Raw genomic sequence first — 26837 nt, 5'->3', positions numbered from 1 at the left:
ATTGTAGTTCATCCACACAAACTTTGGGATACTTTTTTTCCTCTATTGAAACTCAGAYCAAAATATTTATTCAGTGAAATGCACCATCATAATGGTTTTGTTTTGTATTTAACTATATGCCCTATTCTTAAGGCATGTTTACGGCTATGAGATATAGAACTAAGCTGCACGCACTCTTTAAACTGTCTTTTATGATAATGGAAGTGTAAAAAGGCCCCTTTTCTCTCGCTTCTGTTTTACATTTTCTTTCAACTGTTTATGAGCTCATGATTATTGCACATTTTTTGCTCTCTGAAATCAACTTTCCTCTGAATCCTCATTAAATCATTTAGCTTCCTGCAAGAAAGGAATAAACCTTTTTTAAAAAAATAYGACAGTAAGTTGAGAATCAAGAGATTTTTATTCTGTTCATAGATTAACCAAAAATTTTCCTTCTGAGCTTCAKCAAGCCACTTAATCTCAGCTCTTCGTCTGTAAAACGGGGTTGTATTTCTCCAGCACAGGTTCTAATGTACCACAGGAAGATCCAACTGTTGCAAACAGTAAAAAAGCGCAGGAGGATACACAGCACACATGCAACACCCTTCCTTCAGTCAGCAACATCTTGCCTACAGCAAGCAAGCCCCACTAGTGTAAATCCAGTTTATACATACTGAAGCGTATTATCATGGATTCCTGACTGTTACAACTGGTATAACAGGATGTAATGTGAGGTTGACCTTTACAAACAGAGAAAATGTACATGAGATCAAGCAGCAATATTTCTAATATCACAAATCATAGCTGGTTCTTTAGAATGGGTTACTATATAGGATCTACTGGCTAACTATTTATGAAATTTTCCTTTAGTAAGAGATAGAGARAAAGGAACTTGTATAAGTGAGCACCATGTAAGTAATTACCCTAGCTGACAGTGAAAGTCACCAGTAAAATCAGCGAGGCCTGTATCACTATGACTAGCACATRTAAAATATCTGAGCCTCAAATGTTATAATATTGTCATTTTTTTCTTCTCAGTGATGACAGACTATGCAAATACACATATGGCTTTCAGAAATTGCTTCAAAGATTTGGTCATAAAACCTTTCTCTTTCATCTAATTAATCAAAATTCTCTTTTTTGATTTGATTTTTAAATAAAAGGCAGTCTATATACAYTGTAACACAGCTTAGAAAACAGTTTATATTTTTGTTCTTAGTAATATACAAAAACAGTGAGAATTAAACATAAATGAAGAGAAAATAAAGCAATCTATTGTAACTTACAGAAAGGATATGTAACAAGTCCTCTCCTACATGGGTCAGAAATATTTTTTTTTGTACCTCTACAGTTGCACAGCACCAGCCTGTTAACTAAAACAGAATCAGGTGGTACTTTTTTATCTAGTCATTAGCTAAGGTGTTAGCTAAGGAATTAACAACTGCCACACCCATTACATTGCATTATTAGAACAAAATYGCGAGTCATACTAGTGTTGATGAGCTAATCCCATAGACAATTTGCAGGAATAAATATGAAGTTACACAAGTATGCATTCAGTTTTTAAAGATGAATTTTTATTTAATAAAAATTTGTGCTTGCTTTCACTCATTTTATCATTTTATAATCTTTAAGTAGAAATATTAAGCATTAAATCAAAGAACTAAACATGTTTGCTAGGTAATCAGTGAAGTTGTATAGGGCTGTAAAATGCCCCAGCAGTCAGTCAGTAAAGTTTKCATATAAATACATACATATATACAGATATATACATACATATATTTCAGACGGAATTTCAGATGAGCCTGATTTTAATGAAATCTTAGTTAGTSTCCTTGGATGGTTTGAGGTATTAGGTATGAACTATACCATCGCTTTGCTGATGTACTGATTGACATGATTACTGATGAGCCTAACCTTCACCTATAGACCTTGGGATAAAAGAACRCAAACATGATATATCCACAGAAAAGCTTGATTTCCTAAGAACATTCAAATCATAACTAACTCACATTAAACAAAGCTTAATTGGAGGAAGCAGCAGTGATGGGCCATTGTWTTTGTCAAAATGCCTGATTACACACACAGCCTGCAGGTTCAGACCCTCACACTGAGAATCACAGAGACKGGAAAGGACCTTTGGAGATCATCTAGTCCAACTCTCAAAGCAGGGTAACCTAAAACACTTTGCTCAAGATTGTGCCCAGATGTCTTCTGAACATCTCCAAGGAAGGARACTCCACAAACTCTCTGGGTAACCTGTTCCAATGCTCTGCTACCCTCACAGTAAAGTTTTTTCTCCTATTCAGATGGAGCTTCCTGTGTTTCAGTTTGTATCCTTTACCTCTTGTCCCGTTGCTCGGCAGCACTGAAAAGTCTAGCTCCATCTTCTCTAGACCATCCCTCAAGGTATTTGTATACACTGAGAAGATCCTCACCCCTCCTCCCCCTTCTCTTCTGCAGGCTGCTTATTAGCACTTTCTAAATTTGAGTATTTAATATTCAGAGCATGAGGCAGTCCTCTTCAACATGTGTTCCTTCCCTTTCAGGTTGTGAACATGGCTTATAAYCTGCTTTATCAGTAATTTAGTTCAGATGCTCACCCTGTTGCATCTTGATGCAAGTTAGATTTCTTCTCTTGGTACTTCTACTGGAATAGTATTTAAAGGCTGCTCCAGAATCTGTTGTTTTTAAATCTTTCATTTGAAAGTGTAAGTAATGATTTCATTTGTGAGAATTTATCAAATCTTTTAAGGAAGAAGAAATTAAAACTACTGCTGTTGCTTTGCCAAAAAAAAAAGTTACATTAATCAAATCATAAGAAATTCTATTTCATTTTCTTTTTGTTTCTATATCTTCTCTCTTGCTTTTTTTTTTTTTTTTTTTTTTTTTNTTTTTTTTTTAATTTCCAGGTAAGCACAGATAAATAGACAAGTAATAAAATCAATCAGTCTTTCCTTCTTTCCTAGGTTTAAGTATTCTATTATATATTTTTGCTATGTACCATTAGAGACTTGATTGCAAAAAATCTGAGTATTGGAAATGCAATTTTTTTTTACCACTTCTTTCCAAAGGCGAAGGTGGATTGTCTAACCCCTCCAAGCTTCAGTTTTCACTTGATCTTCATGTTCTGCTGGTAGTTTCCCCAAACCATTGCTTCTCCAAGCCAACCTAGCTTAGCTGCTTTGTTCAGCATAGCTGTTCTTGTTGAAAACTTGCGGGAAAACACTCCTTTCTGGGAGCCCAATATACATTACATTCATATTCAATTTCACCCTCACTGAATTTAGGTCTCACTACTCCTTGTCTGTGTTCTCTCCTTATCGTTTGATAGCCAGAAGACATTCTTAGTGCTTGTTTTAAACACCTTTATGTGGTCGAGCTCAACTTTTGTCTCACTTTAATCCTGGTCTCGTTTTCCTGTCTTCAAAATGTGTTTCCCTTTTTGATCAGCTCTTTCTTTTTCTCGTACGTGTCAGCATCCTCTTAATTTTATTTTTAAGTGGTTATTCATCCATCTCAATTTCAAATCGTTCCCTACTCATTTGCCTTATACTTTCAAGCTAAGCATTCCTGCTCATTATCACGTAACTCTTGCATGCAGCTATGATGTTCCAAACAGAAAAAATCATAGTAAGAGTCAACTACAATAAGCTTCATCTTTCCACTTTTATGCTGTATTTGTGTTATATGTTTAATACTTTGTTTGAGATATAGAACAGGGTTTGATGTTCAAACTTGTTGAATACCAGTGCCCTGTTCTCAAGGACACGTCCCTAATGTAGAGTCAGAAGAAGATTGCGGTTCATTATACCTTACTCATATTATTCAGGAGGCAAATGAGAGAGATGGGTATCTCCCAGTGGGCATTTCAGCTCTTATGAACAGTGCTTCCATTGAAGCTGGTGGGGTTTTAATCTCATCACTAAGTCAGAGTGTCTGGCCCTCAGGATAAAAACTTTATTTTCATTTTCTGGAATATTGGTGAATATGTAGCCACGAAAAGTAGATATGCATTTAATTAATGGAGCTTGTATTTTGACTGACAGGCTCTACCTCCATATTCCAACTTACAGTTTTCCAGTAATCACACAAACCTTATAATGTAGGACTGCAAAGGAAACTCTACCATTTAATGAAGAAACATAAAGATGACTAATTTTTTGAAAAGCATTTGCCTTTATAATTCTTAAATGTAACTTCAAATCAGGCAAGAACCATTTTTATTCAAACATTAACYGCCATACAAACCTGAAAAGATAATTTCATAATCCCTTTATCAATTTAAAACAAAGACCACAGTGGTTAAGTTTAATTAAGGAAAAGTAAATTGCTTTCTGTTAACAAAATTAATATGTATATATGAACCATGACCTCTTTCTTTCATTTACACTGGAAAATTACTCAAAATGATAGTCCTTTTCATACCATTTTTTTAAAGAAAATGAATATCATCATATTAATCCTAGTGGGGATGGCAGACTGTAACTTTTTTTCTATTATTTCTTACAGAAAATTATCTAAGAAAGAGTGAGAATTAATTTGAAAATTACTTTCACTTTTATTCCTTCCATTTGTCTCTAGAGTATTCTTAGTCATTCAAGGTCAGATTCTCAGCTCATGTAGACTGGTATATTGAGACTCTCTTTAAAAAAAAAAAAAAAGGAAAACAGAAGAAAGAGAAACCTCACTTACACAGCATTATTCATCAGATCTAGGACAGTATCATTGCTTCATTTTATAAATCGGGAAACTGAGGCAAAGAGCAATAACTGTGGCTTGCCCACCAGCGTATAACACTAAAAATCAGTAACAGATCCAAGAATCCAGATTACCTGAATGGTAATTACACTACCATCCCTGACATTTCATACTAGAAATGCTAATTTACATCAGATAAAATTCTAAGGCATACTTCCTCCAGTCGAATCAGCTTTAGCTTTCAAATCAAACCTTATAAATACTGTTATAGACACCATGAACTTCACAGAACGCACTCCAAACTTATTTGTATTACCCTCAACTGAAGGACTCGCTCCTCAGTAGCCGTRTGACCGCTAAGAACTCGCTACAGGATAAAGATCTTTGTCTTCTGATATTCAGAATATAGTTGTAGCCCCAGAATCCTGGAGTCACGCAGCTGTAACACCAGGTTGCRTCTACATGGCTGTACTGAACGATGCTGAGGCAAGACTTGAAATCAGATTTCCCAGTGTTAACGAGCTGCAGTTTCTGCATGGCCAAACCTGGAGCAACCCTTCCAGTACCATTAAAAGGAAACCTTGCAAGCACCTGCACTTCAAGAGACACTCCAAGAGATTGTCAGCTTGCTGTTTGGAGGGCTTTCACAAAGCTGCATGCTCGCATGTCTCTTTGCCACAAGTCCATACAAAATGTTACACCCTTACAACCGCGCCACATCATTAAAATCAGGCCAGCTTCTGAATGAGTCCTCAGAGTCACCTGTGGCAAAGGTAGGTGGGGTTTTTAGGCAGCCTGAAGCAATGCTAGGAGCAAAATCTCAGAAATACCCTGAGTTTTAGATCCTGCAAGTCACATAAACRTGTATGTATGTATTCTACCACACCGAGCAGCAACTTTAGTGTAGAATGGTGCTGCTGTTATTCGAAATAAAGTGGACAGTCTTTAAGAGCACACAGCTACTTCTGCCAAAGTCACTATAGAACTAGGAATGGCCTGGGCTCAAGAGGGCTTTTAGGATAGGAGGTCAATAGTAAAAAAGCAAAATTCTCCTTACTAAAGCATAGATTTCAATTTAAAAATTTATACAAATCACTCATGGAATTCTGCACTTTTTTTGCTGTTTTTAATAACACAGTTCACAATATCTAACAGTTAAAAAAATAAACCAATGTTTTACTCTCTTGTCAAAGGAGCCTAATCTGATCTTCATATATGCTAGTTTTTCTAGTCTGCTTCACTTCTGCTCTTTCTATTCCTTGCTGTTTTAAAATGAATTCTTTAATATGAGGCTTTTAAGCTTAGCATCATCCACCACATTACAGTACCTATTTGCCACTTTAAGCAATCCAGAAATTAGAACTTCAGAACCCATTTACATCTTAAAATATCTAATAGGATTCAGAAACTCAGTGTCTCTATTCTCATGAATGGATTACTAGGAAACTGAAAAGTACTGTAACCACTTTTTTCCTTTCTACTTTTAGCACTGCCCAGTGTATGCCACATTTTTTTCGTCACAAGAGAGAGGAATTGTTATACCTCTGTRCAAACTTTTGACACTCCAGCATCAAATCTGTATCTAGCCACATGCTCATCTCATCTCCTCCCTTACTCTAATTATTCCTAATGTCATACAAAATTCAATTTCAAGAAAAAATACTTTTCTTCTCCTTCCTCAAAGTTATGGCAAGCACAAGTTAAAATAACATTTCTGTCTCATATGAGCCAAAGATCTCCAATATTTTGAGAGAAAGAGGGGACCACAACACTACAGCCTYGCCTTAAAAGCAGAGTAAATTGTCTGCTTTCAATAGTATCTCTACTAGATTGRTCTTTGTTACTACACAAGATAACTTGGGTACCTCTACTGTACACTTCATTCCTCTATTCAAAGACACAAGGGTGCCTAACTCTACCATGTGCTTCATTGGAAGCTTACCTACTTAGTTTACTAGAAGAAGTTGAATTTACAWTGTTTTATAACAGTTTTAAAATAGTCTTGCCTCCTCAGAGCTAGCAATAATTATTGAATACCAAAGCAAATAGTTTTTAATTTTTCTCTTATTTCCTGCAAACTGATGATCCTGCTGAGTTCTCCACAATGACACCTATTTTTTCCTGTGTATTTTTTTTTTCCTTTCAGTGGCTATAGGTCATAAAAACAGCAGTTGCATCAACRCGATTAGCAGAAATAGAAAAAGATGGGAATAAGAACAGATTCAGGGTTCTCTTCTGCAGAGAGGAGAGGTGCAAAGAACAGATTTAGCTTCTCTGAAATTCCCATCTTCTCTCTAATTACTTCCTCTGTGTTCCGATTGTTTAGAAAAATGATACTGTTACAACTTTTTCTGCTTCTGATCTTTTTCAGTCCAAAGGCAAAATTGCCTTTTTGATTTTGGTTATTTGTCTTCTTACTATATATACTCTTTTGAAAATGAAACTAATTATCTTATAAACTAAGAACAAGATCAATCTTGTACAAGAACTACAATGCACTGAATTAAGGCATATAATCATGTAATTACTGCTGCTGCTCCTAAAACAATGGGAATGCATCAGAATCTTAGAAATATTTTTCTTATGAATATTAACTTATTTGGTTATGACAAAATACTTGTACATGATACTCATATGCAGCCAGGTCAGTAGTGTCTATCTGAGCATCTGGACAGATTAAGGCAACAATATTAAGAAATGTAAATACCCCCATCAACCAGTCTTCATATACCAATTGAATTTTCCTTCTTACAGGAGAGATGCACCCCAATCTAGAGGTGTACATACAAAAAGAAGTGGTGTCCACACAGTGACACACACTAATCCTTGCTTAAGGAGAATATAGTCATCATCAGGGATATTGGCCTTATGCCAGCTTCTGTATGCCATGGAGACTACTAGTATATTAATTATAATGCACTTTATTTATATATACTTTAATTATAATAATGGAAAAGATAAAGACTGATTTAAAAGTGGGGAAAAGGTATTYGGGGTACCTCTACCTGCACTATTTTTTCTATCTCCAGCAGTAACTCATCTGTAACCCTGCTTCTTCCCTACTGTTTCCATCAGGAGAAGCCATATCCCCCTTTCTCTCCAAAAACTGGGAGAATAAACGTATTTCAGAATGTTTCTTAGGTGGCAGTATTCAGCTTGCAGGTGCTTTGTTTGAAGACTGAAAACAAAGAGAACATTTTTCAGCTAACATAACGCGAGAGTACATCTGGGCAAAAATGCATGGTCTTGTTTCCCMAAGCAGTTCTATAATTAATTTTTTGAAGATACACCTGTTTAAAAATTCATAATCAATTTATCATTTGATAGACTAAAAAAAAGGCCTTTTTATACATAACATCTGTGCCTAGGCACTAGTAATTACATGAGTTTTAGGTAATAAGAGCAATAGATATGCAACCATGTAAAAAATCAATATAATTCTGTCAAGAGCTCCTTGAARCATCATAAACTGTGCACATGAAAGTCAAGTGTCTTGTCATTGGGATCTTGAAAKGGATAATTTCCTCCCATTGTACTTATTCTTACATCCTTGTATTTGTTTATATACATAGAATCACAGAACAGTTGAGGTTGGAAGGGAGCTCTGGAGATCATCTAGTCCAACCCCCCAGCTTAAGCAGGGTCACCTAGRRCATATTAGACAAGGTTGCATCCAGGTGGGTTTTGAATATCTCCAGAGAAGGAGACTCCACAACCTCTCTGAGCAACCTGKTCCAGACCATGCTAACCTATTAAAATATTTCTTTCTGAAGTGACTTTGGTTAGATTTCATGTCATCCTGTGATTTCACACACTACCTGAATGAAGTCAGTCATGTGAGCTGCTATGTAATCCTATGTGAAATTAAAGCCTTCTCTATTTCTTCTTACTATCATACCAACATGAATCCACTCTCCTCTGGAATACAACCCCYTGCCCTCACTCCCAACCATATGAAATTATTCCTCAGAATTAGCAATCTGTCCCAACCTTATGATTTCTGCCTCGCCTCACCTCTCCTCTACTTTCCCTCCCTCTACCCCTCATCCCTTGTCAGGTGACACAAATGACTTTTATTTCCTTCTCCCACTCAGCACATTTTCTGATCGATTCCAATGGTTATCGATCCTGTTCCACAAGTTACTACCATCTTATTCACACAAGCTACCRTGAAACATTTCTAAACTGAAAACGTATTTTGCAAAAGTTTGGAAGAAGAGTAACAATTCYGTGTTTGCGGAAATTTTGTTTGTTTGTTTGCTTGTTTGTTTTAAGATAACTCCATACATTCAGATAAATGGCTACRGTCAGATAACAAGCTGTTATTTCTTCAGTTTTAAATCTGTGTATATGTTCATTCCATCATTTGTGAAATTTCAACATTGCCTAAAGATCTGCTTCTTCCAGAAATACTTGAAATGTTCACTGAAAACTCTTAGAGGAGGAAGAAGGGAAGAACATCATTAAAGAAAGAGTTCCAGCTAGGAAAGACTGTGACCATACTGCTAAAATAATAACTGAATGTCTGACTGAAAAGTGAAGGTCATTTCATTCCAAATTATATCACAGTGCACTTCACTGTATGCAGCATTCATCTAAGAGACTGTGTCTTTATCTATTATTTTTAAAACCTCGGATAAAATTATGCTTTCCARCTCTATAGCTTTATCACTTTTCAGGCTCAGGACAAAATGAATAAACATTTCATACATCAACTATTTTCATTTGTTTTAATTGCCGTTTAATTAATTTCTATTACTGTGGTGTGTCAAAACATGCTATGTTATCAACTAGGCAAAAGTAGTTGCTCTCTAACTAGAAAGTTTTGTATACTCACAAGTATGAGAACAATTTAAATCTTGCAGATTTTACAGATTATTGAAAATTTATGGCTTTCTTGTATCCTATGGGTAAARAGTAGTGTTAGCTAGTAAACTCTGTATCAAACTAAACATAAATATGGAATCAACCAGATTTGATGTAAGCATAAAAATATAAAGGAAATTTGAAAAAAAAAATCCATTCTTGGTATTGATTCTTATAGGAAATAAGAAAGCACTAAGATTCGTTTGGCAATTACAGAAATATACTGAAGAAATAAGTATATATTTCTACAAAATAGCATCACCAGTTCTAGTAACTGCAATGAAAAGTGTGTGCTTTTTTTTTTTTTTATGGTAATTTTGTACCATAGTTATAATTGTGATTCAGGAAGAAAAATCTTGGTGGGAGGGGTGGCATGAGGGAGGGAATATTTRTTTAATTACTGATCCTATAATATAAAGCACATTATTTCATCAAATTTTAATTCAATTATATAAAAAAAGAGCTTTTTTTAAGAAACAATGAAGCTTATTCTCAGGACAGTAAACTAAATTCAAATTCAGTACATCCTAATAAGGGTCACAAAAGACATCTTAGAGTGAGTTTCACCTCCCCGGATACACTGAGGAGAGACATCTAGTCCAAAATAGTCACGTCATCTTCCATTATACACAATGGAGAGAAAGAAATGTTTCTAGAGGACAATTCATCCATCTATTTAAAAAATCAATCTCTACAGGTGACCTTCTCTTTTCATTGACAAATGGAACCTGCAGAGCTATATTGGATTAGATGGGTAACTGCTGGTTAACTTAGGATGCAATTCAGCTGCCATGTATCATGTCAGTTCTCTAAGGTATCTGATGATGCTCATGGGACTGGCAGATGAGATGCAAATCCTTGCTTTTCTGGAACAACAGACCCTAAGGCAACTCACATGGCACTAGACAMCATTTTCTTGGCATCAGAACAGCTCCTTCAATGTCCTAGTGTGAGAAAACTCCCTWGTCATATACTAGTCATACACAATTCATATTAAGAGCAACTCAATGATATATGTCACTACATCAATGTTATATGATTGATTTGGTGGAAAAATTGCCTTTAGATTTCCAATATTTTAATCAAGCCATATCTCCCACAAAAAATATTTTTTGTACTAGAATTGACTGTGAAGCACAATGTATTTTCTTGTTTGCTTTTTCCACATCCAGAAGGTATGTACGTGACAAGCTAACTAGTATAAGACGAATAACTGTCCAATCTTTTCCTCTGATTTTTTAAAAGAAAGAATAATGACAAGAGCCATAAATAAGAGATATGGCTTCATGAAGCACCTTGATCCTTTTTTTCTGTTTTGTTGTTCCCTCAGATGTATGTATGTTTCAGCAATATACTCCATCCAAAATTGATGAGTTCCTTGGTGAAGTTCAGAGTGCCATGAAGATGAAGTGTTGAGAAGTGCTGAGTGGCTTCTGATGAAAGGGTTACAAAAGGCAAATATTGAACAGAAAACCCCATCAGTAGAGCAATGAAAGTTCAAGTAGAACAGACATTACTGCAAAAGACAGTCTTTTGATTTCATTCACATTTGTGGGGCATTTTTCTAAGTCAGTAGGGTGAATTTCACTGCCMGTTACAAAAATCTGTTCTTTCTCCATTTTCCATTTAGTATTCCTCAGCCACAGTAGGTTMCAGGTAGATGTGTAAGATAAAGAACGTGTCCTAGTCCAACGATAAATAGGTTTTCTCATGTGTTATAGAGAATATAACTTATGTGTAACACTCATTCCACATGCATATTTCATTCCACTTCTGAATCATACTTTTATCTTATTCAAAATAAAACTTGTTGCTTTCCTAGTACTTAAAAACACATGCATTCAGATGTCCTATAATAATCTATTCGAGTTTGGAAGAAGCCTTGACTCTTAATCCTCCAGAGAGATGCTTCATTTTCATATTTTCTTGATGTCCTAATAGTCCATCTGCAACAAAACCTACTCAGGGACTGTTCCAGAAATGTGATTACAACTGTTTCCAGAAAAATTAATATTCCAAGAGTTCTTCAGCCATATCCATATTTTTGTATGTGTTGTAAAAGCCTCTACTTTTCTTGCATGCTCAGAGAGATCCACATGGATGTAGATGTCATTTTTCCAGAGCTGGCATGATGGTTCAAAAAAAAATGTACAATAATTTACACAGTAGAATAAACCCAGTTTGTTGCTGTCATTTTAGCAAATTAATGAAATAATATTAGATTTCTTTTGTCTTTGTAAATTTATAGCAACACTACTTAACATTTATCTAGTTTATTTACAGATGAGTTATATTCCAAAGCACTTTATAAACTTTAAATAATTAATATCACTTGTAGAAAGTAATAAAGATTTTTTTAACTTCATGACATTTACAAATCAACACAGCAATTGCAGCATACAGATGTTTTATGCATAACAGCAAATTATCTCCTTGTGATGCACTTCTTTAGATGTTATTCAGACCTAGAATTCCCCATATCTTCTCTATTTAAAAATACAAATATTAGTTTTTAAAACATTTTAAAATATGTTAATATTTTGATAGGATATWCATATTTATGGGATATATAGTTCCACACAGATGACTCTGCCATTTGGTGTTAGGATAGGCTAGTGACTATCAAGGTCTCTCTCTACTATATTTTTCATATTTTTTTATTAATTTCTGAGTAGTATATTCTGGGATTAACATGAAACAGCACTAAAATGTCATGCGATTATTACTACAGTTTAGAAGAACATCCCAAAATGTTATTAAATGCATCTCTCCTCATTTAGATACAAATGAGACACCCTTCAAAGACACATAGTGTACTTTATACAAGATGAACTTGTTTCTGGAAAAAACGAGTTTTATAGACATATGTTTTCTTCTGATGTATCATATCAGCAAGTATATATTTTTGTCTTTTTTTTCCTTTAAATCCAAAGCTATTTAAATATAAATGCAACTCCTTTGATTTGCAATTATAAAWGGACTCTCAGGCAAGAAAGCATTTGACCATCTTTACAATTTAAAGCGTGTAAGTACTCCCAGTGAAGTCAGACAACCAAGACCTATATTCTAATCTAGAATGCAGAGTTTTGCCTGGTTGGGATCATTTATTTGATTAATATAAACCAAAAATTCGATATAAAAACCCCAAAACATATATCTCTTTTGGGGTTTAATAAATCACTTCTAGCCCCTAAAGTCTGGGCATTTTTTTCCCAAGTAATACCTTAAGATAAATAAATAATGAAAAAATAAGAATAAAGAAAAAAGAAGAAAAGGTGACAAAAAAGAATTCCTGTTAAGTTTTTAATCCTTTCTCCAGTGTCCGCATCTCTGATTAGTCGGGGATTCTGACCTCCATAACCAGTAACTCAAGGCAGTATCAATACTGTGATGCACGTAACACTGCCAGCGCTAAGACAGCCCTGCACTGCTGAGCAAAGAAACCATCACTCCTAATACAACTATGTAGTAGCTAAAAATCCAAGACTTTGAAACTTTGAACAAGATCACTGTTCACTTAAATATYACTTTTACATATTCCATGATACATTGTATTATACATTTAGTAAGCATTTCACTCATTCACAGCGCACAACTAACCATTGTTGACATCTCTCTTCARTCACTGTACCATTTGCAGCATGGAATATAAATCCTTCTGGCTATGCATATCCATTTTTTCTTAATTTGTTTTTCTAAATGGTTAAGCTCTTTCATGCTACCATATCAGAACAGATTCTGTGTATTCAGCTATTTATAACTAACCATGGTCATGTATGGTCATGTCCAGTGGCTACTCAGACCTTATTTCTGCTTTATCGGGGCTATCTGCTGGGCTTACGGGCACAGCATCAGCGCTGTGCACGAGCTGGCTTAGGCCTAAAGGCTGCACTGCCATACCGGAAAAACACCTTACTAAGCCCAGTGGAATAGCCTTCATCTGGGGTCAGTAAATTTTTAGTGTCAGAACATATGCTACTGTCTTTAGATAGCTTTGACATTAGAAATCTCATATCCTCAGTATATGATTGTTCCTATCTAACAGTTTCCTTGTCCTCTGGATCAATAGGACACTCAGATCAAAAATATGGTTTGGGATACCCATATGGGCAAGCTGTGTAGAATACAACAGTGCCAAATAGAGCTTCACAGTGTTGTCTTTCTCTATAGAATTTAAGAGAGAACGGTCTTTTAYGGTTTGTTTCCTATAGTCTTTGGTTTATCTCCATCTTTTCTAATTACCGAAGCAGTTTATAGTTCCYAGTTGAATTTAAATGGATATTTATAATATGAATGTAATTGGTTTCATATTATTTAATTGTAGATCRCTATTCAATAGCTATATATTTTGATGGCTATAACAATAGTAAACCACAGTGTTAAACAGCACTTCTACTGGTACACTTAATTGAGTCATTTAATAAGTACCATTTTAGAAAAATGTCTGTCAACAATCAACTTTCACAGCAATAAACAATGCAGAAAATCTGTCTTCCTGTTAATAAGCCAGTATATGAGTGGATTAAGATAAATTATTAGCTTCATTCTCAGCCTGAGGACAGTGTTCCACTTGCTTAAAGGTTTGTGTCTAGCCAGATATTTCATTTTTAAGTGAGGAGTCAAGGCTGAATGCAAAGCTTCAGGAATTGCCTTAAGGTCTTAACTCACCTAATCATTTGACACCAGAAGCAGACCAAGCCAAAATTCATTATTGCTCAAACAAAATTATTGAGAAGTTGTTTTCTGATTTTACATAATAGCCTAGAGAAAAAAAAATGCTACATTTCCTTAGCAAGCATGAAAAAAATAACCTGTTGTGTTCTTTGATGTTTAAAGTCACTTCACCTGCTGGAAACAAAGAGGTAGATATGCTAATAACAACATAAAAGGTACCCTATTTTACAGCCTCTGATGTGTGACTGCAACATATGTTTCCTGCTCAGTAAGATAAGAAAGCGATGTTTTGCCCAGAGGGAAAATGCGGAACTATCCATGGTGCTAAAAATCAAGCGTCTGTGCGGCCCGAGACATTTTGGCTGGATAGGAGATGAGAAATTGTGAGCCTATCTTCATGTGTGAAACAACACCGAAAGTACGGCTTATGTGGCCTGCTGAAAGTCACACATGAATAATGTATAAATCCATGCAGTTTTTCTTAAAAGGTACGTGTTTCRTAAGGCTGAAATACCAGCATGCTTTCCTGTAAATAGGATCAGCTATTTGCTTCATTTTACACATTGTCATTCTTTTTTACAGGTTTTATTATTATTATTATTWTAATATATGAAGATACCTTTGTTGATGTAATACTTATTTTTTACTTAGTTTTTACATATGATTGTTTCATTATTTTTATTTTTATCCTATCTATGCAAAGACTTTAAATGGAAGATATAAAGCACTGAATTCTGTAGAGAGTTCTTAGCTCCTGGCTTCACCGAGTTCTCTGTTTGCTTAAGAAATCATGGATTGCATCCTGTGGTCAGTTAATGTTTTTATTGCCTTTGCTGCCACATAGTATAAAGTTGGCTTTTAATATCACCTATATTAAAAAAAAAAATAATGAGATCTAAGTACCACCTGGATGGACATACTCTGAAATTACTTTTTCTATTTAGTGTTAATTGTTACAGGCATGCACAAATAACTAGACTGCTAACTTACTAAGATGAATGGAAAGAACATGGAAAAATTTCCAGTTCAATTACATTTTATTATTATTTGGTATAATCATATTCTGTTCATGGAAAGTGTTGCTTGGTCTCTGAGTTCTTTGTGAACTTATAAAACGTACATTGTTACATTCAGAAAAGTTGCATTACTGTTTTCTGTTTAATTTCCAAGAGCAGGTCCCCCACTACCACCTTCACCCAGAGAAATATATTACAAATATATTTCCAAATTAAATCTCTGAAAAATATATTTTGATTATTTATAAACTTATACTGGAAATTAATAAATCCATTTAATTCAAACTTCTATAAATACATAAGATCACTAAAACCCTACTGCTGAATATTAGCTATAAAAATTCTGAAGAAATTAATCAGATTTAAAGGTAAGTCATATATTAATTGCTCATATTGTTTTCTTATGTGTATATATATATATTGTAAATGTATGTCATATGTTTGGTATTCGTGCACACTAAGGTGTACTTGAACAAGTCATAGTGTAAACAGAAGTGTTGACTTATCCTTGCCAAACCTCACTAATTTCTTTTTMCTGAGGTTCACAGTAGATTTTGTCATGTTTTCAATGAGACTTTCAAAAACTGGGAGCKTGCTTGCTTCATTGATATAGTATCAAGGCTTAAAAGTCTGACATCTGGAAAGTCAGAAGATGTTGATTAAGTTCTTTTTCTTTATAGCTTGGGATATCATCACAGAATCACAGAATGGTTGAGATTGGAAGCGACCTCTGGAGATCATCTAGTCCAATCCCCCTGATCAAGCRRGTTGCCCAGAGAGGTTGTGACATCMCTCGAAATATTCAAAACCCACCTGGACATAATCCTGTCTAACATGTTCTAGATGACCCTGTTTGATCAGGGGGGCTGGACCCAATGATCYMMAGAGATCCTTTCCAATCTCAACTATTCTGTGATTCTGTAAATGTAGTGGTAAACATYATTCTTGTTTGCGGTAAATTCTAGAACTATGTAAGTCCGTATATTACGCATAAATTATCTGTTCCAGTTTGACACCTGTTAGTTTTGACTATTGAAATAATAGTTCTATCTGGGACCTGTATGTATTAATGCAATAATATTAATAAATATTGTCTATATTATCAAATGTATTTCCTGCAGGTTTGATACTGACTTTACTGAAYTCACAGAGTCTAAGTGGGACTAGTTTACCTTTTTAGCTTGTTTATCTTCTCCATAAATYGTGGCAATTATATCATATGCTCACATAACAAGAAAATATAATTATTTACTTATTTGTTTATTCACTTCAGRTGCATAATTTTGACATCAACATTGTGACCAAGTTGAATGAAGCTATACTTGATACAATACTACTGCTACATTTTGATAAGCACAGTAATTAGGACTGCTATAAATATTAATGATGATACTAGCAAACAATTCATTTCCATTCGCAATCGAATGCTGTCCTCAAAGAAAACTGACTGTTCTCTACAATATCCAGAACCATGATATGCGCAGATAAATAGCAAGCAACACATCATGCAAACTGCAAGAAGCACAATCATCAGTAAAGTTCATAAATCAGCAGGTAGTGAAAAAGTGAAACTGTAGAAGAAATTTCGCTTTAAAAGACTTCCCTTTATTTAAAAGAGATACAAGTTTCTTCATCCTTACTAGCGCTGCAGCTATGAAGGCTCAGTACATCCAGTCAAGTGAAGCAAAGCAGAAAAGGCTCCCATTYCTTCAGTGGAAAATATCTGTCTTGTTACAGATCTTTAAGGAATCCTTTTGGATACCTCTCTTACAGCACAAAACCCTATACAGGCTGTTCTTTCAATAAAAAATATAAATAAGAACTCAAGAGCTATATACTCCTTACACAGTGAAGAGATCAAGTAAAGGTAAAATGTAAATCTCTCTAGGTAGCATCCAAAAATAGAGATCCTCCTTATTAAGTCCAAAAAATATAGGATTCAGGGTCTGTTACAACCACTGGAGCTGCAGGAAGAGAAATGTAATGTTTTACCCTCTCCCTCTTCAATTCATATAGATACCTTGGCTGGGCACTGGGAAATGGATTTACCTTCCGAGAGGAAGATAAASTTGCCAGTAGTGTCATTATACTGATGCCCATGGAGTTCCAATAAAAAGTATTTCATTCAACATATGTATTTTGAAACGAATGACTGGTTTTTATCTGTCATAGTTGCCTGCCAATGAATCTTCAGCCAGTGGAGARATTGTTAAGCAAGTCAGAAGAATCTTATACAAATGTTTCTGGAACAAAACTTATCAGATTCTTTAAACATTTAATCTTGCATTAATATGACAGTTTCCTTCAGGGAAATAGTTAGATGAGACATTTTTAACTAAATTTTTCACTTTATCATTTCATGTAAATGTATTTGGAACTGAAATGAATGTTAATGTGTTTTTAAGTTAAAAAGAAAACATTGCAACAGATGTTCTGATTTAACTTGGTTGAGTAAAATAAACATTGATTTCATGTTCATTTCACAGAATATTTCAAATCTCTTTGGTTTTGATCTTATTACAAAATAGAGAGTGGAAGTTGGGGGGGGAGGAGGATCAAGACTGTGAAATTTCCCAGGAAATAAAAATCTATTTCATGTTCAGCCTTACCAWAAGCAATTTCAGTGACTCACAGATTGATCTTTCCAGTGTAGAGAGGAAGAAGGAAGGGGAGAGCGGGCAATTTCAGAAGTTCACCTGGATACTGCAGCAYGCCAGTAAAACTCTTCTTAGTCAAAACTCTGGATATCTATTTTCAAAAAAAAATCAAAGCGGAAGGAAGAATTCATGTTGTTCCTGCTTTCCTTTCATGATCCAGTTTCTCTACATGTTAGGAAGACTATTAAGTCTTTCAGCAAAAGATGAAGACACTTTATCTTCATGCTGGTCTAAAGTTTTGTCCTTTATATGATGTGAGTCAAGCAAACATTTTCAACTTAGATTTTTCACCTTTATTTAAATATTATACATAGATGCTTTTACCTAGCCTTTTTGCAAGCAGGAGAGGCACTGCCTGTAAAAAATTTGTCAGTCTCTGACAGAGTTCCGCCTCCAGAGGTGTCAAGTCACACACCACTGGCGATGTGAACTGCACTAGTTAAAATGTTTTTTTTCTTTTTATAATTGCAGAGGCAGTATGGCTAAAGAAAAAGAGCAAGAAGTGTTCAAATGTAAATAAAAAGTATAAGACAGATTTAGGATTAAATTATTATCAGTCTTTGAATTCACACCTTCTTCTCTCAACCCGTTCCCCKGCTAAAAAAATTCAAAACACTTAGAGATTAAAAATAATATAAGTTTAAAGAATCATTTTACTCAAGAAAACAATATGAAAGTAAAAGATCCTTTGAAATTTTTCTTTTCTCTTTTTTAACTGTGGTTTCTGATTATTTTGGACTACATCCTCAACTATAAAAAAATAACTTGGGCTCTAGATCCAAACTGTTTTTTCAGGGTTTTTCTAAGAAGAATTAGGATCAAATTTAAGTGTTCAGATTTTTTTCATGAAGACTTGTAAAAATTGCCAAAAAGAAATTGAGTATAGTCTGATCTTCTATGTAACATGCCTTATATGATCTCTTAAAGTAGCTTAATAACTTATGGGTGAACAACAGTGTATCTTTTTGAAGATTCAGTATAGATTAGATACTGGTATTTTTGTAGGTATGGTGGTTTAAGGATAAAGCTAAGATATATGGGGAGAGATAATATAGTTTATTAAATCAATTGATATATTCTAGTCTATAGAAAATCTATCACTCTGAAATATTCTTTCAATGCTTCATTTCCCTTAATACATAAGTACAGTGGTTCATCTTTCAGGCATTCAATCTTGTTACAGTTAAGTTTGAACTATCTTTTATGATAAATCAATTAGCTAAATGTTCTTAGATATTTCCTAACATTTCTCCCAGACTCAACTACAGATCATTCTTGAAACTCTTCTCTGAACCATTTCCAATTTTTATCTTTTTAAAAACAGACTCCAAAACTGGGCAGAGCAGTCTGACAGCAATCTCAGAAATGGCATATGGAAAGAAAAGAATGCCTGCCTATCACAACTTAATATTTTCCAGACAATGCCTTAAAGAATGAACATTTATAACTGAACGTGACCAATAGCGCTGTGGTTAGCTATCAGAAGTGCTATCATAGTTCTTCTGTAAGATATAGTAAATCTTGAAATTTTAATCTTTCTATGTACAACAACAACAATGATCTAATAGGGTCTCAGGGTCTTATACAGCATTGCTCATTAAATGCCTACAAAAACAGCCAAGCATCTTATACTGCCTTATACTGAAGTGCATTCCCCTGATTTAGTATTCTCTTCACCTCCTACCCCCCAATAAGAGGCAGCTTACAACATATGCTACTTTAGAAGTAATGTTATCATTGCCTCACATAGCTAAATTACATTCTATTGACTACCAGTGACTCCAAACATGTACATTTTAGCTGGATTTCTGCTGCTGGACCATTTAGTGACCACCATCTTGCAACATTTTATTTTCAAAATATGTAGTTCAGCACACATCTAGAAAAAGGAGTGTCTGTAGCACAGAGCTGGTTCATTCCATTTTGCTAATATAGCAGCATAAAGAAAACTTCTCTAGTATCTGTAATTTTTGTAGAAAAAAGGTCATCTATTGGTGAAGTTTGATTGATTTTCATTCTCTGAAAGGAGATCACGAATTGCCCCACTGCATTCTGCCTCTGTAAACAATATACTGCTTTGGTTGGCTTTACTTAAGCTTTCAGTGTGAAATGGATTCCTGTAATATGGCTAAAATCCTAGAATGGAAACCAGTGAATTCTTAACTCCAAGAGATTCTTGTTCTTTATAGCATTTCTGTGATAGCAATCTCAGTAGTCTTCTTCTCTGTTAAATATCAAAAAATCTAGGAATCCCTTGAGTTTGGGAGTACCTCCTCAGAGGATTAACTGTAAAATGAGGATCTAGATCTGGTAACAGAATTTTAAATAGGTTAAAGCACGAATTTTTTGGTACCTTGATTTTTGGAGATATAATGCGATTTACTTAAATTAACTGGGAACAAAGCATAGCAAAAGCCCTGTCAATATTTCTTTTCATTATCAAAAAAAAAAAAAAAAAAAAAAAAAAAAACTTTGCATTCCTTTTGTCTATTTCATTGATTCAATTGAACTTATTCCGGTTTCATTAGATTGTACAGCAGATCTTTCATCTGCAGAGGCAGCCCAAGTTTTTTTGTAGGAAATATTGTGACTTCTTAAGATTGCAACATTTTACTCRTTTGAAGCAATTCTCTTGACCTCTCTAAGGTATTTGATCAGGTAAGATATGTACTTATATTTGAATTGGTAAATGCAGTCACCTAGATAATTAAGTAGCTGAAAATTATTGATCTGTAAGTTATAATGTGGTCAATGTTAAAAATGTTTACTAGAATAACATTAGCATTCATACAAGAATAATGTTAGCATTCATACATTCTATCTCCTTGTAAAATAATTTGGTTAGATTCAAGCCTGTATTTACATCTCTTTCCAAAAGAATAACTGTTCAAAAAAAAAAAAAATGCAATCCCTTTTATTTGTGAGGTAACTTTAAAACGTTTGATGCAAATTTGTTTTTGATACCTGTAAAAAYACCCCCGGAGATATATTCAGCATGATACTGTAATGCCGATCATGATTAGTCTGTCCCTTGAATCTCACAGTAGGCTTGCTAAAGTTATAATAGCATTAAGTAAGAGACTGCGGCCATGCTGAACACTTAAAGTCATTAGTATATGCACATAAAAATGCTACTACAAAAATTTCTTTCTATGCAATGTGCTAGTATGCATWCTTGTAGTGCTAGTTTGGCATGTTGCCATATATGCAACACATTTTGATCACTAGAAATAAATTTGAAAACTTTGAGGTAAAATTGACTGCTGAAAGAAACAGCAGACACTTGTTGCTTTCAGCAGGGCTGAGACTTGTGACTTTTCATTGCAAAATCAGATTGCTGGTTATCTACAAAAGTATTATTTAAAACCTGCAAATTCGTTTTAGCAAGATAGACCAAGAAATTTCTCAACAGGTCTAATTCTGTTGTATTTACTTTCCCTCCTTTACAATTCTGCGTTGTAGTAAACTATACCACATCAAGTGATAATCATGCTATATAGCCTATAGGTTTATACCTATATAGCTGTTCTAGCCAATGGAAGTAAGCATTTTATTTCCAGCTGCTGGAGTCTATCTATAAAATCTCCAGTGATATAGACAAAGTAAATAGCCGATAATTGTTCATAGTTTCTTTAAATATAGGAACTAAGGGGCTTTTAAAAGGTTTAAGGGTCTATTTCAAAAGAAAGAGAAGAAAGTTCTTCTTTTTGTAATTAAGCTGTGGAACTCCTGGTCAAAGAGTGTGCACAGAAAATCCACAGGGATTCAAGAACTACCCAGATTAAATCAAGGAAAAAGATCTGTGAAGAACTATTAAATATAAAACCACTCCTTCTGAGTCAGGAAGCATCCGACTTTAATTTACTGGAGACAGGAGGAATAGTTTGGGGCACCCTTACTGCATATTTATGCTTATATTTTTTTGTAGGCCTCCACTGTGGACCATTGTCAGGGAGATATGATACTGAGCTAAAAAACTTCTAACGTGAACAGAAMGAGCCATTCTGGTTTCCCTATGTATCAACAATATCACTTTATTTCCATTTATTTGAAGTAAGACTATCAGGAAAAAGAATACATCAAAATTATTTTAATTTTGTTACTTAATTATTTAAATCCTTTAAAATTATTTAAGTTGTCAAATACATGAACGGCCTTAAAATGAACTTTCATAAAGTATTTATTTGAATTTAAGTGGCTGAGGGACAATTTTTACCCATTTGTTCAGATTTCACTTTCTTTTTCTTTTAATTAATTTGTATATCCTCTTACTGACTGTTTATCTTAATGCATAAAAGACTTTTTTTTTCCCATAGAGGTTTTTCTTCTTCTAAAAATGAAGCTGTAGGTTTCCTTTCTTGTCACTGTCTCATTTAACAGAAGGTTCATGTCTGTGCATAGCATAAAGCCTTTATTTAAAAAAATACATTYAATAATTGGTTAGCAATAACAGGAAAAGAAAAAAAATAACCAGAACAAAAACGTTATTAGCTTCTTTTCTGCAAAAAATCTGGGAYACGAATGCCTCTCTTTTATGCAAATAAGTTATTAAGACTTAGACTTCTTTTAAAGACTTATTTTTATTCTAGGCTACATGTCAAGAAACATTTTAGGGACATATTTGTAAGTCTCAAACTGCCTTATAGACCACTAAGCATATCTTCCTCCCATCTTTTGTGAGAATATTGGRCAGCAAATATTCTTTCAGAAAGGAGATGTAACCCCATCTGCTCTCTGCAGCATTTCCCACTAGTTATCTTRGGAAGATCAGCTTGGCATTTACATGCATGTCCTGTACTTCAGATGCACCTCTCTTTATGCACTAGTGTTTCTATTCTGCCAGCTGGATCAGTAGAAGTTAGAAACAACTATGCTTACATACCCTTCATATATTCAAATATATGAGGTCAAATATTTTTTTCAATGATGTCAAATTTGTGAACTTTTTTCTCTGTTTAATATAGCCAAAGTCAAAAATTTTATATTGCTGATTTCTTTCCTCAGTACGCTTATTGGATTTCTTAGGCCCGATTTTTATTTTGGTACACCAGTGTAAAATGGGAACACCCCTGGAAGGAGTAACACTTACCTACCAYGCAAGGCAAGCAAGAGTAGACATGTACCCATTTGAGGTTTTTCAGCAGTTTCTCCCAAATATGCAATAGTTCCTTTAAGCCTAATCCCTTAGAATTAGGATGTACTGAATGCTCTACAGTTCAGATGAGAGCCATCCAGAGCTCAGATCTCCCACTCCATGAGTAACTAGCAAAGCCAGCCTATGACACGAAGTACAAACAGGGACAGAACTATGATGAGAATGAAAAAAACTTTTTGAAAGGAACTAAAGGAAGGTGCATCTTCTAAGTCAGCACAGTTTACRTTATTAAAAGCATGAAAGTTTCACATTCAATATTGCAGCTGAATGAGGTGTTACACAGAACTTTAATTAACATCAGTCCAGGCGTGATGCAGAAGGCGCCATCTCAACCTATACTTTTATGATTGACTTTGTCATTGCAGTAGTGCTCTAAGTGCTCCTTATGGACTCCAGCATAGGTACCATAAGTTAACTGGAGAATGGGTAATCAACTTAGCCCCATGAATAGCATTCCCAGAGGCAAGATTGTAACTCTCAGACATTAAAGTTCTGCATATCACAATAATACACAATGCGAATTTTTTCCCTRGGTTTTATTTTGTTTTGAATTGCTTTTGTTTCTAGGGAAGGTTATTACTGTGATCAGATCCATTCCGAGTTCCTCAGTCTGATATTGAGCTTAAGTGTGAATGATAAAYGTAACTGATAAATCAGGTCATATCTGTTAGATTCTCATCTTTTATGCTTGTTTCACTCTGGTACAAGGCTATCAGATTCTSTGGAGTTTCTTGTCATTCTTATAATTTAAGCCAATAGAGATCAGCTCAACAGAGTCAATAGAGATCAATTGATTTTTGTCTACTCAATATCTGTCCCATTATTTTCCACCTGTTATAAAACTGTAAAAAACAAACACCTAGAGAAGGTTTATACCCTTTATATTCACATCTCTGCCTCACTAGTGTCTGCATCAAATTCTCCTACAGAGCAAAGAAAACACTTTAAAATTTTGCCAGTACGGGTTTTCTCTTTTGTTCTCCCAGGTGGGAAAGAGGGATAGGTTATCCCAAACAGGCTATTTTATCTTTGCTATGCTATTACCGAGGAGAAAAATAATGTTGCTTTCTTAGCTGGCATCTGGATCATGACATTGCAGTATGTTCAGCTTCCTTCCTTTCTTCTTCTTCCTCTTCACTGGAAAATTGYTGATCAATGTCCAGATTTACAAAAGGCATATTATGAGATATTTACTTGAGAAAACAGTTCAAGAATGGGTTTGAGCAGAGATGAAAGAAAGGAGAATTTTGCACTGAATTTTCAATAGGGATTGGCTTCTTGAATCCTATAAATCAACTTTCAGAGAATGCTTTCTATCACATTGCATGCATTCACAGTTCTTTATTTCTCCAAGTTATTATATCTGGTCAAGTGAAACAGAATTTACCAAATCATTTTTAGTATTTTAGTATCAATTTTAGAATCATTTAAGGTAATACTAGGAAYAGAGCAAGGAAGAATTCATTTTACCAAGATAATTTGGAGTTCARGTTGTTGTTTGTGAAGAGATTTGTTGAATAAAATACCTTAAATTTTCTACAAAAAATTACACACACTTTATCCTTAAAGTTAGATTATAGGGAAATTACTGTGATATCTTCAAGATAATGGAGTGCTAAATCTATGTTTATATTGCCATTACCAAATTACAGTAGAATTTGTTTGCAGATGAACTCAGAAAGTGAAAATGTATTTTTTCCCAATAGTTCTATTGACCACTGTTATATCTCAGCCCRTCAATCACTTCTCTCCAGACTATGAGCCTTTCCTAGAAAAGGAAAAGCGGAAAGAATGGTGGGGAAAAGAATATCAGGAATGCTGTTAGACAGTAAATTCATTACATAATTTTACTTTGATTATGGGGATATTTTTAAGAAGTTTTACCAAAGGTGACTGTTTCACACTGTTTTCAGTGACTGTTTTCAAAAGTCAGTAGCTGATTGAAATTAGGAAATTAAAGGACTTTTAAGTAAATTCATAGATAAAGAACAGGAAATAATTTGCCTCCTTGAATTTCTATTTGGAATTAAAATTCATTTCCTTTTCTGGCTAGTTTGATTTTGGGAGGGTGAGGGACAGGATTAATACCCTGAAGTAGCTCACCTCCTCTTTATTTCAGTTCCACTGTGTTATGTAAGCTGTTCAAAAGCTTAATCTATATGTTTCTATATACAAATCCTTTGGGGATTTATTTATGTTTAATCCAGGAGGRGTTTGGCAAAACATATGATTAGTTGCAGCATCAGTCAAACTATTTATTTCCAAAATAGTGTTCTAATATTTAAATCAGTTTTTATTTCAAGTTTAATATTTCTTTTGAAATAGTTTTATGCTTTCATCCCTAAAGAGTTTCAGTTCTGTTCTGAAAAAATGAAATGAATAAAAGAGTTATATCAAAACTAAAAAATTCTGGGTATTATATAGTATCTGAACTTGGTTTTGGTCCTCAATTTTTCATCAAGACTTTTGATTGCTTATTATTTTCATCAATATTTCAAGATTAATAACTGTAAATGGCTGACCTGTTTACTTGGGCATTCCTAACAATACCTGCTATGATCTAACTGGCAAAGTTTATAACTGTAAATATTTATAAAATTTTCCTTACATATTGCCAGGTGGCTGCTAGGAAACCTGTTGGGTTTATTTTTGCTCTTGTTATTTATTGCTTGCGTAAAAATGATTCATACTATGCCAGTTTGCAGTCATATTCTGTTTTTTGATAGAGTCTTCTGCACCAAGGAATATCATTCCATTTTCTATCAACTTGAAATCCAGTCAGACCTAGCACACCTTGAGACAACCCATGCAGCCAGGCAAAAATACAGCACCTTGTGCAGCATGAAGGTAGAAATGATTCTCTATTCCTCTGAAGTATCTATGACACATGCCAGGTTTGGAGCACCAGAGACCACGGTAMTATATGTCTCATTAAGGTATCTCTCCTCATTCTCCCTTCTCGTTCTGCAAACATGACAGTCATAGGAGACCATTATATATCTGACAGCTAACTGGTACACAGTTCTAAGTCACCTTGATCTCACACCAACTTGGAGCTTGTCAGTGCAGTGTCAGTGTGCTCCAGTAGAGCTCTTATTAGTTAACTGTACTTGACAGCACCTCAGAAACTGTATATTTTAAGTTTAAGCAGTTTGACATTTTAAAGGTTATCACTTTCTTTTCGCGGATAATTACTGTCAACGTTGATAAACACGTATTTCTTCTCTAGTCCATCAGAAGACTGATGTAAGTTAAGAATATGTACTCTTATAGTTTAAATTTTAAAGTTCCTAACACTTTGCAGAATCWGTTGTTGTTAAAATCCTTGAATGGTAGTATAACTATTGGCATACGTATATACATATATATAYATAYACACACATATGTGTATATAGACATATATACCTTTGCCCACTTGTCTATTATCTCTCAGCTTTCACAATACAAGTAAAGACTTATGATCTGAAATAAAAARCAAGGAAATTCCAGGGAATAGTAATGGAACTTTTACAGGTTCCTGTGCTTTTTATGCTTTAAGCCTCAAATTCTATCATTCTTTCCCATCAGAAACAAAGAGGTGCCTCCAGGAATTTGTGYCTGTAATGACTCTGTGGGACAGAAGAGACAATAAAGCCTAAGAAGAGGTGGCAATAACCTTATTCTATGATTATCATATGCACTGTTCAGTACCAGTGTCTGAATACAGTAGTAATCACTGCAGTAAATTAAGTGAGATTTTAAGCAGAAAAACATGCTACAGGGCTATTAAAATATTTTCAGGAACCAGCT

Source organism: Rhea americana, unplaced genomic scaffold (genome assembly GCF_003343005.1).
Source record: "Rhea americana isolate MKP2758 unplaced genomic scaffold, rheAme1 scaffold_40, whole genome shotgun sequence".
NCBI lineage: Eukaryota > Metazoa > Chordata > Aves > Rheiformes > Rheidae > Rhea > Rhea americana.
This window is presented reverse-complemented; position numbering follows the sequence as displayed.